General features: G+C 40.0%; 1 pseudogene; it reads right to left on the bottom strand.

Moving 5' to 3' along the window:
* Positions 1 to 6,507: 6,507 nt before the first annotated feature.
* Positions 6,508 to 16,354, bottom strand: LOC101595869 (annotated as a pseudogene).
* Positions 16,355 to 16,693: the final 339 nt, after the last annotated feature.

The following is a 16,693-nucleotide window of genomic DNA, read 5'->3' as shown; positions in this document are numbered from 1 at the left end:
AAGAGAGAAAGAGGCAGAGAGAGAGAAATTGAGAATGAATGAGCACACCAGGGCCTCCAGCTGCTGCAGATGAACTCCAGATATGTGCACCCCCTTGTGCATCTGGCTAACGTGGGTTCTGGGGAATCAAGCCTTGAACCAGGTCCTTAGGCTTCACAGGCAAGCACTTAACCACTAAGCCATCTCTCTAGCCCAAGCCATCTCTCCAGCCCCACAGTGCATTTTAAATCAATAGTGGATGAATGATTAGACATGTTTTATAAGAAAATTAACACCATGTTATTGAGATAATTTTAGATTTTTATTGACAACTTTCATAAACAGAGACAACACACCATAGTTATTAAGAAGTTTATAAGCAAAAGAAAACTTACTTGAAGAATTTAAAATTAAGTAACAAACACCCTAAATTAATATCTAGAGAATATAACAAAAATCAGTATCTAATGAGAAATAAGAAACATTTAGCTGGGCATAGTGGCACATGCCTTTAATCCCAGCACTAGGGAGGCTGAGATAGGATTGCTGTGAGTTCAAGGCCAGCTGGAGACAAAAAAAGAAAAGAAAAGAAAAAAGGAAACATTTAATCTACTGACCAAAGAATTACCCAAAATTAACTTAGTTAATTGATATAACTAATCAATTTAGTTATCCTCAGTTATAATGCATACAAAAGTAGGGTATATGCTATTTGTCTGAATAATCCTTTACTGACTAAATTTTTGAATAATACATTGGTAAGTAATAATGATTCTGTTTTAAGATTAGTGTGGATGAGTTATAACTGCATTTATAGTTTCATTTCTGAAACATTTTAACAAATACATTTGCTTTTGTTTTTTTGGTGGTGGTGGGGGGTCGATGTAGGGTTTTGCTCTAGCGCAGGCTGACCTGAAATTCATTCTGTATTTTCAGGGTTGCCTAGACATCACAGAAATCCTCCCACTTCTGCCTCCTAAGTGCTAGGATCAAACGTATGTGTCACAAAGGCTGGCCAACACATGTAGCTTTAACTTCATAATCAGAAAATTACCTTTTTAAAAAGTTAAAATTTCATTTATTTATTTGAGAGAGAGAAAGAGGCAGATAGACAAATAATGAGCACACCAGGGCCTCTAGACACTGCATATGAAGTCCAGACACATGCACTACCTTGTACATCTGGCTTACATGAGTCCTGGGGAATCAAATCTGGTTCATTTGGCTATGAAGGAAAGTGTCTTAACTACTAAGCCATCTCTCCAGCCAAGAAGAATACTTTTGAAAAAGTAATCAGGTAATTAAGACATGTTTCCAGCCCTGGCAATCTGACACATACTCAGAATCCCAGCACTTGGGAGGTGTTGGGCCCTGAAAGGCCCAGGCGTGAGGCCTAGTGGGACTTCCTGAGCCTAGCTAAAGTTTGGTGACCTGTCTCTGGCCAGCTAGGACTCAGCAAGATGCCTAATGGTTTCTGGCCTGCTACCTCCGTGTGGCAATTGTAATTACCATTTCAATAGTTAGAGTTTACTATTGGCCCTTACCTCTTCCCCCACCTGAAAATCCCCACCTTTGTCCCCAACATGATATAGGCAACTGCTCAGAGTAATAAAGCGAGTTGTTTCTGCGAGTTCCTGCATTGAAAAGACTCCTGACTCAGTGTGGTTTTCCTCCGGTGACCAGGAGAGATTTCTGAGTCGTCTGACGTTCATCATCCCCTCAACCCCTAGGGAGGAACCAGCAGGCCTGGTTCTTCTCTCGACACTACCTGACTGGGAAGGAGCCTGGCAGGGAGGCAGAAGCAGGAGGATCGCTGCACATTCAATACCATCCTTGTCTATATAGTGAATTCAAGACCAGTTAAGTCTAAAAGGGAAAGGGGATATAGCTCAGATGGTAGAATATTTTCCTAGAAAAATCACATGGCAAGTTTGAAACCAGCCTGGAATGTATACAACTCTGTCTTAAAGTAACAGAACTAAAACAAAACAAAAAAATGCAACATAAAGTCAACTTTTTCTGATTCTTAAGAAGTATGAAACTTGCTTATTTGTGAAAAATTTCAAACCTCCTCATTTGGACCAGCTGACAAAAAGCTGGAAAAAGCTCTGCTGAATGTAGTTCAATGGGACAGAGAAAAATCAACATTGGAGATACTCAACAGTGGACACTGCAAGCCTTAAATTTGGCCAGCCAGGCCACATGAGCCAATGGGTGCAATAGTGCCATGTCTGTTATGGGGGAAACCAACCACTCTCTAATTGGACTGGAGGGTTGCTTCACAGGAGAGAATACATGCCTGATACTGAAAACCTATGACAGGGGTAGTCATGAGCCCTAGGGGTGTAACATCTGCTGCTGTCTGGCTAAATGTATATACTATGGTCACCAAATGTCCAGATAAGGACTTCTCTTTAATGTTCATACCCATATATTAATGCTACTCTCACTTTGGGTTAGAGAAGCTTTTCTGCAGATGGCAGTGACCTTGGGATGACTCAGAAGGCACTATGGTGATGAGAAGAAGTAACAGAGGAGTGCTCAGCACTGAAACATCTCTATCACACCTTCCAAGGCTGAGGGTCCATTGTGAAAGAGGGGGCAGAAAGAATATAAGAGGCAAAGGAAGGGTAGGACTGCTTACAATGCGCTCCTGCAGACACAAAATGGCCTGGATATCCATGACCTCAGTGCCTGACACTACCTACACAAGACCACCATAATAGGAGGAAAAGATCCTGACATCACAATAAAAGAGAGACTGGCTGAGAGGGGGAAATGTATGATGGAGAGTGGAGTTGCAAAGAGGAAAGTGGGGGGAGGGAGGGAATTACCAGGGTTATTGTCTATAATTGTGGAAGTTGTCAATAAAACAAAAGGAAAAAATTTTCAGATCACTCATGAAGTCTGAAACTGGGTACTTCCTGGAGGTTTTCAATGGAAAAGGTTTGCACTAAAGATTGACCTCTGTTTCATGTAATTTTCACAAAAGTGGCATATCTTATTGCTGGGGCATCTGTTCAATGGAAGAACACATCCTGAATCACAATATCACTCCCACTGAGTCTGCCTCTAGCCCCACAGGGGCAGGCTGGCAACACTCAGAGGTTGTAAAACCTGACAAATCATAGCCTGGGGTGAAAAGCTTCCACCCTGGGAACTGTCGGGAGGATCCTGAAATTACAGATGAGTACAATGATAGCCATTTAACTTACAGCTAAACCTTAATACAAAAAGAGTTCACTTAACAAGCCTGAACACTGTGATAACGATGGACAGTATGATAGTTTGAATTACAGAACATCATTAATATTTTTTTTGCCAATGAGACATTCAACTTAAGAAGTTAAAGAAAGTAATGATTTCTTGGAAAACAAAGGAAAGATGTGTTTTTTTTTTTTTATTTGAAGTTCAAAAATTTTACAATCCTGAGAATGTTTCTAATGTCTCTTTGTGTGTAGAGTGATTTTAGGGTAAATTTTCTTTCCCTTCTGAGACTCAACTGACAGGAGTTGACTAACATAGTCCAGCTTCTATTGTTGATTCTTTTTCTTTAAAAAAAGAATGAAGAAAAATTATTCCTATATTCCTTTCACAGCTTGCCCAAGTCCATAAGCATAATATCCATAAGCAGCACATGCCAAAATAGTTATGATTCTCAGAATAATTTGATTCTAAAAAAGTATATGGATCAAGCAAGTCTTTAGTATTTTTTTTCCCTTCCAACTGTTTACTTTTAGAGTATTTAAACTAGAGAAATGTTGCAGTAGTTCAGTGAAGTCCCATTGTTACAGACAGAATCATGCCATTCTAAAATTATTCTGTTACAGTTTTAAACTACAAGTCCTCAAAATAAGACTGTATTTGGATATGGAGTTTTAAATATGTTGCTAAGTTTAACAATGAGGCCATTAGTGAATAGCTGTCTAGGCTTGTAGGTCATTGAAGGACAGAACCAACCTGCAATTTCCCTGGTAATTAGAAAGGGAATCATCATAATTACTCCTCCACAAGATTTGAAATAACCTAAGACACAGCGGAGGCTGGAAGTATAGGGCTTCTGTGGAGAGAAAACTAATTTGGGTTTCACCTCTGCACTTGAATAGGAACATGCCATTCTAAACTATCCAAAGCACATGATTATGGTCCCCTCATATATGACATATATAAGTTAATCCACCTGAGCCTATTACCTAGTAAAGAAGAGACCATCCTTCACGTAGAAGGAGGTGGGAGGAATATTTATCCCCTTAATGGGAAAATATATCTGAACCTCCAGAAACCCCTCCCTCAAAGTACTTGCTCACAGATACTCGCTGAGCCTTCTTGCTTTTCTAACTAATATGCCTAAAGTTTTCCTTTTTTGAAAATATTTTATATTTATATTTATATTTATTTACTCATTTATTTATTTTATAGAAGAAAGGGAATGGGCTTGCCAGGGTCTCGAGCTGCTGGAAACAAACTCCAGATGCATGTGCCATCTTGTGCATCTGGCTTATGTGGGTCCTGAGGACTTGAACCTGAGTCTTTTGGCTTTGCAGGCAAGTGCCTTAACAGCTTAGCCATCCCTCTAGCCCATTTTTTCCCATTTTTTCCCATTTCTTTCTCTTAGTTGGAAATCCTAAGTGTTTGCCCTGACATTTTGGGCCTTTTACACCTTTTCTTCTCAATAAATCCCCTGTGCTTTGCTCACATCTCATCCATCATCCATATGTTTCATTTTTCCAGATCCTAACCCAAAGAACTTGACAGTCTGAAAATCTGCAACATTAGGAGGGGGCCCTGATGAATTTGGTGGCCACATAAGAAAAGGTAGTGTGTACACAGACTACAAGGACGTACACACACAGGCATGACTGCATGCAGAGGCAGCAAGAGCTAAGACAGGCCTCAGGAAACCAACCTTGCACACACCTTCATCTTAGACTGAAACTCCAGAACTGTAAAAAAAAGAATTCTCTCTTAAAGTTGGGCATGATGCCACATGTCTTTGGGAGGCAGAGGTATCAGGATCACCATGAGTTTGAGACCACCCTGAGACTACAGAATGAATTCCAGGTCAGCCTAGACTAGAGTGAGACTCTACCTCAAAAAAACAAAAAAATGAAAGAAAAAGAAAAAAAAAAATTATCTCTTGTATAAGCCACCCAGTCTGTGGAATTTTATGTTGAGAAACCAACACATGCATATATTTTATATATATTTACTTATTTATTTAATAGAAAAAGAGGGAGGGAGAAAGAATGGCTGCAATAGGGTCTCCAGCCACTGCAAATGAACTCCAGACACGTGCGCCCCCTTGTGCATCTGGCTAATGTGGGTCCTGGGGAATCAAACCAGGGTCCATTGGATTTTTGCAGGGAAATGCCTTAACCGCTAAGCCATCCCTCCAGCCCTCATCTAGCTTTTTTTTTCTTTTCACAATTTTTATTAACGTTTTTCATGATTATAAAAAATATTCCATGGTAATACCCTCCAACACCCCTCCACTAGCTTTTTAAAAAAAATCATTTATTTATTTGCAAGCAGAGGACATGGAGAGAGAGAGAGAGAGAGAGAGAGAGTGTGTGTGTGTGTGTGTGTGTACAGGTATGACAAGACCTCTCACCACTGCATTACAAACTCCAGTCTCATGGGCCACTTTGTACATCTGGCTTTCCATAGGTACTGCGGAATCTAACCACAGCTATCAGGTTTGGCAAGCAAGTGCCTTTAACCACTGACTCATCTTTCCAGCTTACATCTAGTTTCATCAGTCATTTTGTCTCGCTACTTTCTCTCCTTCCACTCCCTCTCTCTCTCCTTCTCTGTACAAGCATACATACATCTACTAACATAAAAAAAAAATACTTGGATTCATATGTATATGCAAATCAGTCTTTAATATGTGTGAACCATCTGAACATTAGCTGCCACCTAAAATTTTGCCTCCTAAATACTTCAGTGAGTAATACCAGTAAATTTCTTTTTAACTAAAATCAAATTGAAGGATTCATGTTCAGGGAATATCTGCAGTAATATGTTTGTCAGATACACAGAAACTTTTAAATTTCCCTATTGGTCCTAATGCAACTAAGTTGTCATTTTAGTACTTAGATCAGAATTTAATTAAGGCAAATATGTCATATTTATTTGCTAAGTCTTTTCATTTTTTACTTTTAAAAAAAATTGAAGCAGTCTCACTCTAGGCCAGGCTGACCTGGAACTCCTTTTGTAACCCAGGCTAGCCTGAAACCCATGGCTATCCTATCTCAGCCTCCTGAGTGTTGTAATTAAAGACATGCATCACCACGCCGAGCTTTATGTATTTTAAAGTTTAGAATAGCTGTCCAGACTTCTAAAAAATACCTTAAACACTAATCTATTGATATGGTAGCTGCTATGTTAGTGCAGGCTGGTCTGGAACTCATTATGTAGCCCAGGCTGATCTTTAACTCAAGAGCATTGCACCATCATACTCAGTTTTACGTGTGTGTGTGCGCGCATGCACGCGTGTGTGTAGAAAGCTTTATTTTGTTCGGGGAGTCAGCCCATACCCAGTCTCAGAATTTCTAGAACTGTTCTTTGGTGCCCCCCGGCCTTGGAGATTTTGAACACCCGGACGTGCACAGTCTTTCTCGGGGGCCTGTGCTCGCCCATTGTCACGATGTCGCCGGTCTGCGCATGCCTGAAGCAGGGGCACAGATGCACGGACATGTTCTTGTGGCCCTTCTCAGAACCATTGTACTCGCCCGTGTAATGGAGACAGTTCCGGAGGATGACACTGGTCCTCTGCATCTTCATCTTGGTCACCCCTCCAGACCGGTCTGTCCTCGGATGGAGACATTACCAGTGAAGGGCATTTCTTGTCTACGTAGGTGTCCTCCATGGCCTCTTCGGGCATGAGTGACAAGGCCGATCCTCCTGCAGGACCAGGTGAGTTCTCTTGGCCAGTTTCTCCCAGCAGCACCCTCTTCTGGTTTGGGAAGACGACAGGCTTGTTCAGTCTGAATGTCCGCCATCTTCCTGGAAGGCTGATGGAAAACAAGAAAAAACAAAAAAACAGAACAAAAAGACTTTAATTTTTTTTTTAAAGAGCACTTGTTTTGACGAATATCTCTCAACCTGACTCTTACAGATGCAGGAACAACATTCCTAACCTGACCTGAGTGCCATGTGGGTAAATGTATGTCCTCACCTCCTCACATCAGGAACTTATGGGTTTGTCTTGATAGCAGGATGCCAAACATTTGGTTAAAATGGTGGCTTCTAGATTGTGCCATTAAAATATACTCTTAGCGTTGTAAAACCAGGAGCTATGTTGAGTTGTGAATTTTTGTATGAATATTCCTCTCCAAGTCATTTGGCTCTCAGATTGTACCTAATGAGTGGTTCTTGTGAGAACCAGTTATGCTATAAGGTGACTATTTAATGTCATTTAATTAATTTGCTTTGTTTTGAGACTGGGTCTTACCCTATTTATCTCAGACTGGCTTGGACCTCACAGCAATTCTTCTGTCCCAGCGACCCAAATGCCAGGATTAAACATGTAAACTACCATGCCCAGGTTGGAAATTTAACTTTTAAGAAAGTATTAGTTAGTGTTTTCCTTAAAAACGAAGCTTTGCTTTCCTAGCCTTTCATTTTTGTTCAAGCACAACAGATAATAGATTATTTTATTAATTTTTTCATTAATCATCTATAGGCACAAGTTGCACAAGCAGGCATGCTTTTACACTAATACCCATTTCTTTATGACATACCCTATAGATGAGTGTGTTTTTGTTTTTTGACATAAGGTGACACTTGTTTAAATCAATACAAAATAAATCACAAGCTTTTCACTGTGGTGTACCTCTCAGACATATCTTTTAGGGGAGATTTTTTTAAATTTATCTTAATTTTACTTTTATTAATTAGTTTTGTACTCAGCAAATACAGTCAAGTTGGTACCATTGTTAGGCTCATCCATGTCCTTTCCCCTCTCCCTGACCCCTCCTTGTTGTGGTGTGTGTGTCATGCATTGTGGAGTTAGCCCACAGTTATGGGTAAGAAAAATGTCTGTGCGTATCATAACTGAACACGTGGCACTGACATTCTTTCTGCCCATTCTTCTGCAAAATTTCCCTGAGCCATGTTGGGTTCATTTTTGGCCTGCTTCAGTGATGAGGTGTTGGGGGCCTCTGAGTCTCTGGATATCTGATTTGGTAGGAGTTGATTGTTTTCTGTGTCGATCTCCTTCACCCTTGTGCTGGTAACCAGTTCACCAAGAAAACAGCACCCTTGCTTGTTTTGCCAATTATTCTTAGCTTCAGCTGAGTCCCTTTTGAGGTATGATGGGGTGGTTCTCTTCTTAGGATCTGTGTCTATCTGAAAAAGAGAAGCAGATTCTCCAATGGAGAACAAAGTTAGCACCAGACAAATGGGATAACCCTTATTATTTTATAGAGAATTTGATAGGTGTAGGCCATCTTGTAGCCCACGATTGTTGGTAGTTTGATAATGGAGAGCAGGCTAATGTTTTCATACAATCTTTACTTGTTTTCCAGCTCCAGCTATGCGTCCTGTTCCACTGAGGGGATCAGTTAGCCAAGTCAAGAGCAGTTGGTTCCCCTCCATGGCTGTGTGCAACTACTGCGCTTATGTGAGCATCGCAACAGGTTATTTGCTACTAAGTAGGTTGGACCATGAGTAGCTTGGACAGATACTGGTCATTTTCCCCCAGTCGTCCATGTAGCACCTTCTAGCACCAGATGTGCTGACTGTATGGGGACTGACTCTCTCCCAGCTTCCAGCCATGTCATTCCATTTTACATGTCAACCACATACGGTGTCTTCAGCAGTAGGGTCTTACCACTAACCTTTGGTGGGTCATCAAGTATTCTGACAGAAATCTGTCTTTCTTTTAGGAAACCTTGTAGTGGATGAGCGTTCCTATTTCTCCACATCCTCGCCAGCATTTATTTTCATTTCATATTTTGAAGTTGGCTATCCTTACAGGGGTAAGATGGAATCTCATCATTGTTTTAATTTGCATTTCCCTGATGATTAGGGATGATGAACATTTTCTTAAGTGTGTGTTTGCCATTTGTATTTCTTCCTCTGTGAACTGCCTGTCCAGCAGTTTGCCCCATTTTGTGAGTGGGGTGTTTGACTTCTTTTTGTTTAGGTTTTTGAGTTCTTTGTAGATTATAGAGAGTAGGCCTCTGTCAGTTGGATAATCAGCAAATATTTTCTCCCATTCTGTGGGTAATCTATTGGCTTTGGTTATTGTATGCTTGTCTGTAAAGAAACTCTTCAGTTTCATGTGATTCCATTGGTTGAGTGACTGTTTAAGATTGTGAGCTACTGGGGTTTTGTTCAGGAAGTCTTTTTTCATTCCTGTATCATGGAAAGTTCTTCCTGTATTTTCTTCCAGTAGTAGCCAACTTTCTGGTCTTATACTGAGGTCTTTGATCCATTCTGACTTGAGTATAGTGCATGGTGAGATGTGTGGATCAAGTTTCAATTTCCTGCATATAGTTATCCAGTTTGTACAGCACCATTTGTTGAAGTTTCTGTCTTTTTCCAACCTGTATTGTTAGGGCCTTTGTCAAATATCAAGTAGCTGTAGTTGCTTGACCCAAAGTTCGGGTCCTCAATTCTATTCCATTGGTCAATATTCCTGTTTTTATGCCAGTACCATGCTGTTTTTATTAGTATGGCTTTGTAGTGTAGCCTTAGATCAGGTATGGTGATGCCTCCAGAGGTATTTCTTTTGCTGAGGATATCTGAGGCCTTTTGCCTTTCCATATAAAATTTGAGATTATTTTTTCTATCTCTGTGAAGAACAATGTTGGGATTTTTATTAGCATTAAATCCATATATTGCCTTTGGTAGGATTGCCATCTTCACAATGTTAATTCTGCCTATCCAGGAGCATGGGAGGTTTTTCCATTTTTTCAAGTCCTCCTCAGTTTCTTTTTTGAGTGTTTTTATGTTTTTGTTGTATAGATCTTTCACTTCCTTGGTTAATATTATTCCAAGGTTTTTTGTTGTTGTTGTTGTTGCTCTGGAAAATCAGACTATGTCCCTTATTTCTTTCTCTGTACCTTTGTCATTTGCATATAGAAAGGCTACTGATTTTTGTGCATTGATTTTGTATCCTGCTACTTTGCTATAGGAGTTAATCACCTTCAGGAGTTTTGAGATGAAGTATCTCGGGTCTCTTATGTATACAATCATTTCATCAGCAAATAGAACTAACTTAACTTATTCCTTTCCAAATTGTATCCTTTTTATTACTTTTTCCCGTCTTATTGCTTGAGCTAGGACTTCCAGTACTATATTGAAGAGCAGAGGTGAGAGTGGACAAACCTGTTTTGTTCCTGATCTCAATGGGAATTCCTCCAGTCTCTCTCCACTAAGTATTTGAGCCTTAGGGCCTTTGTATATTGCTTTTATTATGTTAAGATATGAACCAACCATGCCAATTTTCTCCAATGTTTTGATCATGAAGTGATGTTGTATTTTGTCAGACATCTTTTCTGCATCTATTCAAATGATCATGTGGTTTTTGTGTTTAACCTTGTTTATGTGGTGTATTACATTGACAGATTTCCATATGTTGAACCACCCCTGTGTTCCTGGGATGAATCCCACTTGATCAAGGTGGATAATGCTTTTGATGTGCTGTTGGACTCAGTTTGCAAGGATTTTGGTCAGGATCTTTGCATCTAAGTTCATCAGGGAAATAGTCTGTTGGTTTTCTTTTCTTGTAGCATCTATGCCTGGTTTTGGAATTAGAGTGATACAAGCTTCACAGAAGGAGTTGGGTAGCTTTCCTTGTTCTCCATTGTATGGCACAGTTTGAGGAAGATTGGTTTGAGTTCCTCCATGAAGGTTTGATAGAATTCATCTGAGACACCATCTGGTCCTGGAATTTTCTTTTTGGGAGGCTTTTTATTACTTTTTCAATATCAATGAGTATGATGGGTTTGTTTAGGAGATTAATCTGCTCTGAGTTTAGCTTTGATAGATGGTATGTGTCCACAAATTTAACCACGTCCTCCACATTATCCAGTTTTGTGGAGTAGAGGTTTCTGAAATGAGTCCTGATGATTCTCCCAATTTCACTTATGTCAGTTGTGATTTCCCATTTTTCATTTCTAATTTTGTTAATTTGAAGCATCTCTTTTTTATTTTATTTTTTTTAATTTTTTTTGTTTATTTTTATTTATTTGAGAGTAACAGAGAGAGAAAGAGGCAGAGAGAGAGAGAGAGAGAGAGAGAGAGAAAGAGAGAACGGGCACGCCAGGGCCTCCAGCCACTGCAAACCAACTCCAGATGTGTGCGCCCTCTTGTGCATCTTGCTAATGTGGGTCCTGGGGAACCAAGCCTCGAACCAGGGTTCTTAGGCTTCACAGGCAAGCGCTTAACCACTAAGCCATCTCTCCAGCCCATCTCTTTTTTTTTTTTTGCTTGATCAAATTGGCCAGGGGTTTTTCAATCTTGTTTATTTTTTCAAAGAACCAGCTCTTTGTTTTGTCAATTTTCTTAGTTTTCAATTCATTAATTTCTGCCCTGATTTTAATTATTTCTTTCCTTCTGGAGCTTTTTAGGTTGGATTTTTCTTGCTTTTCCAGTGCCTTTAGGTGGATGATTAGGTTATTGATTTGGAATCTCTCTGTCTTTGTTATGAAGGCATTTATTGCTATGAATTTTCCCCTGAGGATGCCTTGTGTCCCTTAAGTTTTGGTACTATATGTTCTCATCGTTATTCATTTCTCGAAATGTGAAATTTCATTTTTTATTTCTTCCACTATCCATTTATTGTTTAAAAGTGTTCTTTTCAGTTTCTAGGCACTGATGTGATTCTTGGTGGGTCTTTTGTTGTTAATTTCTAGCAATATAACATTGTGATCTGATATCATGCAGGGAATTATGCCAATCTTCTTAAATATATGGAGGCAGTCTTTGTGACCCAGCCTATTATCTATTTTCGAGAATGTCCCATGGGCTGCTGAGAAGAATGAGTAGTCTGTGGACTTGGGATGGAATGTTCTGTAGATGTTTGTTAGGTCTAAGTGATCTATGGTTTTGTTGAGCTCTATTACTTCTCTGTTGAGTTTCTGTTTGGATGATCTGTCTATTACTGATAATGGTGTATTGAAGTCCCCAACTATGATGGTGTTAGTGGTTAATTCTGTTTTATTGTCAAGTAGGTTTTGCTTTATGAACTGTGGTGCCCATGTGTTTGGTGCATACAAATTTATTATTGCAATATCCTCTTGATGGATCATTTCCTTGATAAGCAGAAAGTAGCCTTCTTTGTCTTTTTTGATTATTTTTGGTTTGAAGTCTATTTTATCTGATATTAATATAGCTATGCATTCTTCTTTTTTTTCCCTCTTTTTTTTTTTCCACTCTTTCACCTTGAGGTGTCGGTCTTTAGTGGTGAGATGGGTTTCTTGAAGACAACAGATTTAGGGGTCTAATTTTGTGATCCATCCTCTTAGCTTGTGTCTCTTGATGGGTGAATTAAGGTTATTAATATTTAAGTTAATGACTGTGAGGTTTGATTTGATCTCTGCCATATTGTGTTGGTGTATGTGGTTTGGTGTTTTCATGGACTTTGAAGTTTTTTGTGCTTTCTCTGAGTTTGGATATTGTGATCTGCTTCTTGTAGGTATTTGAGTTTGATTATTTGATTCCTCTATGTGGAGAATTTCCTGAAATACTCTCTGGAGGTTTGGTTTTGTGTTCATGTAATTGTAAAGCTGAGTTTTGTCATGGAAAGTTTTTCTTTCACCATCTATTATGAGGGATACTTTTTCTGGGTAGAGTAGTTTGGGGTATAAGCCATAGGTTCTTAAACTTTGTAGGGTTTCATTCAGGCCCTCCTGGCTTTCAGGGTTTCCATTAAGAAGTCTGAACTAATTAAGAAAGGACTACCTTTAAAAGTAATGTGCTGTTTTTCTCTAGCTGCTTTTAGGATTTTCTCTTTGGTGTCAATGTTTAGTCTTAATGACAATATGTCTTGGAGAGTTTCTCCTTTGGTCCAATCAGTTTGGAGTTCTGTTACCTTCTTGTATCTTGATGTCTTGATGGGCCTTTCTTTTGAGAAAGTGGGGAAGTTTTCTTTGATTATTTTGTTAAATAAGTTCTCCATACCTTTGGTCTGAATTTCTTCTTTTCTGGTATTCCAGTGATCCTGATATTAGGTCGTTTAAGGGTATCCCACAATTTCCTCATGTTCTGTTCACAGAAATTTTTGAACTTATTGAAACTTTTGAATTCTTGAACTGTTTCTTCCATCTTGTCTTCCAGATCAGAGTTTCTATCCTCCACATGGCTGACTCCATTCTTGAGAGCTTCCAGAGAGTTTTGGACTTGTTCAATTAGGTTTGCATTTTCTACTTCTTTTCTATGTATAGTTTCCATCCCTCTGTCAAGCTCTCTTTTCACATCATTTTCTGGTTTTCTTGATGATTCTTGGAATTCATCCTTGCATTTCCTTGTCTTCATTTAGCATCACCAGCTGATTTTTGAGGTCCTTTTTTTTTTCACTCTCCTTCATATCTCTTTGAATTCCTGTCTTTGAACTCCTTCCACTTTCTTATCTATTAGGTCTAGTCTAGTGATGGCAGCATCCACATGATTATTGGTCTTTCATTGCTTTTCTGTAAGTTCTACAAGTAGCTTGGTCAGGGTTGCATTGCTCATAGCTTCATTTTGGTGTTCTGATCCTAATGACTCTTCTATGTATTGATTAGAAATGTTCATTGTTGGACTGGATGATCTAACTGGATTTTCTTGCATTTCATTTTTTATGTTATTTCTTTTGTACTATGGTGTGCCCAGCACAGTGTATAGGCAGGGAGAGTAGGAATGTAGTCTCAATGGGCAGGGGAAGTAGTGCCTCTTGGAGAAGCTGGCCTGGGCTAGCTGGCAGGCAAGCAAATGGGCTGAGTGGTCTTGAGCTAACATGTAGGTGGGTGGATCAGCTTGAGCTCAAGCACAGTGTGAAGCTGAAGCAGCCTGAGGTGGATGCCAAGCAGTCTGAGTGCTTACTTAGTGAAATGCTAAAGCAGCCTGAGCTCCTGCTTGGCAGGGGTTCCAAAGTAGCCTGAGCTCTTATAAGGTGATGTGCCAAAGCTGCCTGAGCTGGCACTAGGAGGGATGCTGAAGCACCACGCACCGAAGCAGCCTAAACTTGAATGGCAGAACACTGGGACGCAGAAGCAGTCTGCGCTCACCTGCAAGAGGACATTAGCAGTCAGCCAGCTGGGCAGACAGGGAGGGGCTGGCACCTGAGCTGGCGCAAGTGGACAGGCAGAGTGAGCCTGAGCTCACATGGATGGGTGGAATTTTCCTGAGCTCTTGTGTGAATGGACAGCAGCCCGAGCAGTAAGTGGGCAAATGGGCAGAGAGAGCAGGCTAAGCTTGCACAAGCAGGGATCAGCAGCTAGCCTGTGGAGGGCAAATGGAGCCTGTGCTCCAGCCAGCCAGCGGGTGGAGCCTGCCCAAGGTCACACGTGGTCAGGGGTAGCAGGGCAAAGGTCCCTGTTCAGTGAGGCAAGTGGAACTATGTTGGCCTGGGTCCCCTTTCCTACTGTGAGTGTGGGAGTATCCTGAAGCTGAGGCTCCTGAATGCTGGGATTGAAGGTTTGTGTTACCACACCTGGCTTTTTGTAATTAATATTTTTGTTTATTTATTTGAGAGAAAAGAGAGTATATGGGTACTCCAGGGCTTCTTGACACTGAAAACCAACTCCAGGAATATGGGCCACTTTGTGCATTTGGGTTTATGTCACTACTGGAGACTTTATAAGCAAGTGCCTTTAATTGCTGAGCTGTCTCCCCAGCACCTCCCCCCCACAAAGATATTCTTGACAGCAATATCTATTCAATTGGCATTCCATGTTAGGTTTCTCATTTACCAATTCAACTAATTCAGGATAGAAAAAAAAAATATTTTTCATGTTATAAGTATGTAGTCAGGAGTGGGATGATCACTTCTTTACTGAACACATACATTTTTCTTTGCAATATGACAGCTATTTACATATCATTTGCATGTTTTGGTATAAGTAATTGAGAGGATTTAAAGTGTGCAGAAAGATAGGTATGGATTACATGCAAATATTTTACCATTTTATATAGGAGACTGGTTCTCTAATTTTGGTATTTTGGAGGGGACCTGAGCCAATCTCTGCCACTTCTCACAGATACTGTGGTGCAACTGTTATCATGGAGATATTTATCAATAGGGGCTTAAAGACATGAAACTCACCAAAGTGCTGAGAAGAAATGACAGTAGAGTGTTCAGCACTGAGTGAGACATCTCCATCACACCCTCCAAGAGATCATTGGAGAAGAGGTGGTGGAAAGAATATCAGAACCAAAGGAAGGGGAGAAGTACTTTGCAACACAGTCTCCCAGACACAAAAGGGCCTTGATATTCCTGACTTCATATTAAGATCTACATAATAGAAGGGGAAAATAATGACATCAAAATAAAAGAGGCACTAGTTGGAAAGAAGAAGGGATTCAGTAGAAGAAAAAGGTAAAAGGAAAGTTGTGGGATGGGATTATAGTCATATTGTCTATATGTATGGAAGTTGTCAATAAAAGTTTTTAAAAAGCTGAGTGTGGTGATGCACACCTTTAATCCCAGCACTCAGCATGTCAAGGTAGAAGGATCCCTGTTGAGTTTGAGGCCACCCTGAGAGTATACAGTGAATTCCAGGTTAGCCTGGGCAACAGTGAGTCTCTACCTTCAAAAACAAAACAAAACAAAAAAAGTTAACAACAAAAAAAAGAGGGAGCTGGAGAGATGGCTCATCAGTTAAAATGCTTGCCTGCAAAGCCCAATGACCTGGGTTTGACTCGCTAGTATCCATGTAAAGCTAGATGCACAATGTGGTGCATACATCTGTGTTCATTTGCAGTGGCTAGGGGCCCTGAAGCACCCATTCTCTCTGTCTCTCTTTCTCTCTATCTGTCTCTGTTTGTAAGTAAATAAGTAATTGCTTTTGAAAAGTTTACCGAAGAAAAGAGGAGCTTGCCATGTGTAGTGGTACATACCCTTAATCCTAGCACATGGGAGGCAGAGGTAGGCAGATTGCTATGTCAGAACCTGAGAAGGGTAAGTAGACCCTACCTTGAAAAACAAAAAACAACATCAATAAATAAATAATAAATAAATAAATAGAGAGGCTTTTATAAACCCAAGGTGGAACTTGTGTTACTGTTTTGCAGTCATTAGAAGAAAAGATGCAGAACACTGGGTCAGTCTGGTGAGAGGTAGGCAAGTTTCAGATCCCCATATATAGTAGCCTTGTGCCCATGTTTAAAAATAAAATAACAAAGTGTATGATTCAAGAATATCTCACCAGAGGTGGTAGCGCATGCTTTTAATCCCAGCACTCGGGAAGCAGAGATAGGAGGACTGCTGTGAGTTCAAGGCCACCCTGAGACTACATAGTGAATTCCAGGTCAGCCTGGACTAGAGTGAAACCCTACCTTAAAAAACCAAAAACCAAAACAAAACAAAACAAAACAAACAAACAAACAAAAAAACAATATATATATATAAAAAAAAGAATATCTGAAACTCACTGTGTAGATCAGGCTGGCTATCAACCTATGATCATCCTGCCTCTGCTCCCTGTGTGTTGGGATTCACCACTGTATCAGGCTGGACAAGTCAATCTTTCACCATATTCAAAATTAAAGATTGACCAAAGGT

Source organism: Jaculus jaculus, chromosome 1, assembly GCF_020740685.1.
Source record: "Jaculus jaculus isolate mJacJac1 chromosome 1, mJacJac1.mat.Y.cur, whole genome shotgun sequence".
NCBI classification, from domain to species: Eukaryota; Metazoa; Chordata; class Mammalia; order Rodentia; family Dipodidae; genus Jaculus; species Jaculus jaculus.
Note: the sequence above shows the minus strand (reverse complement) of the source record. Positions and strands in the feature narration are given on the sequence as shown.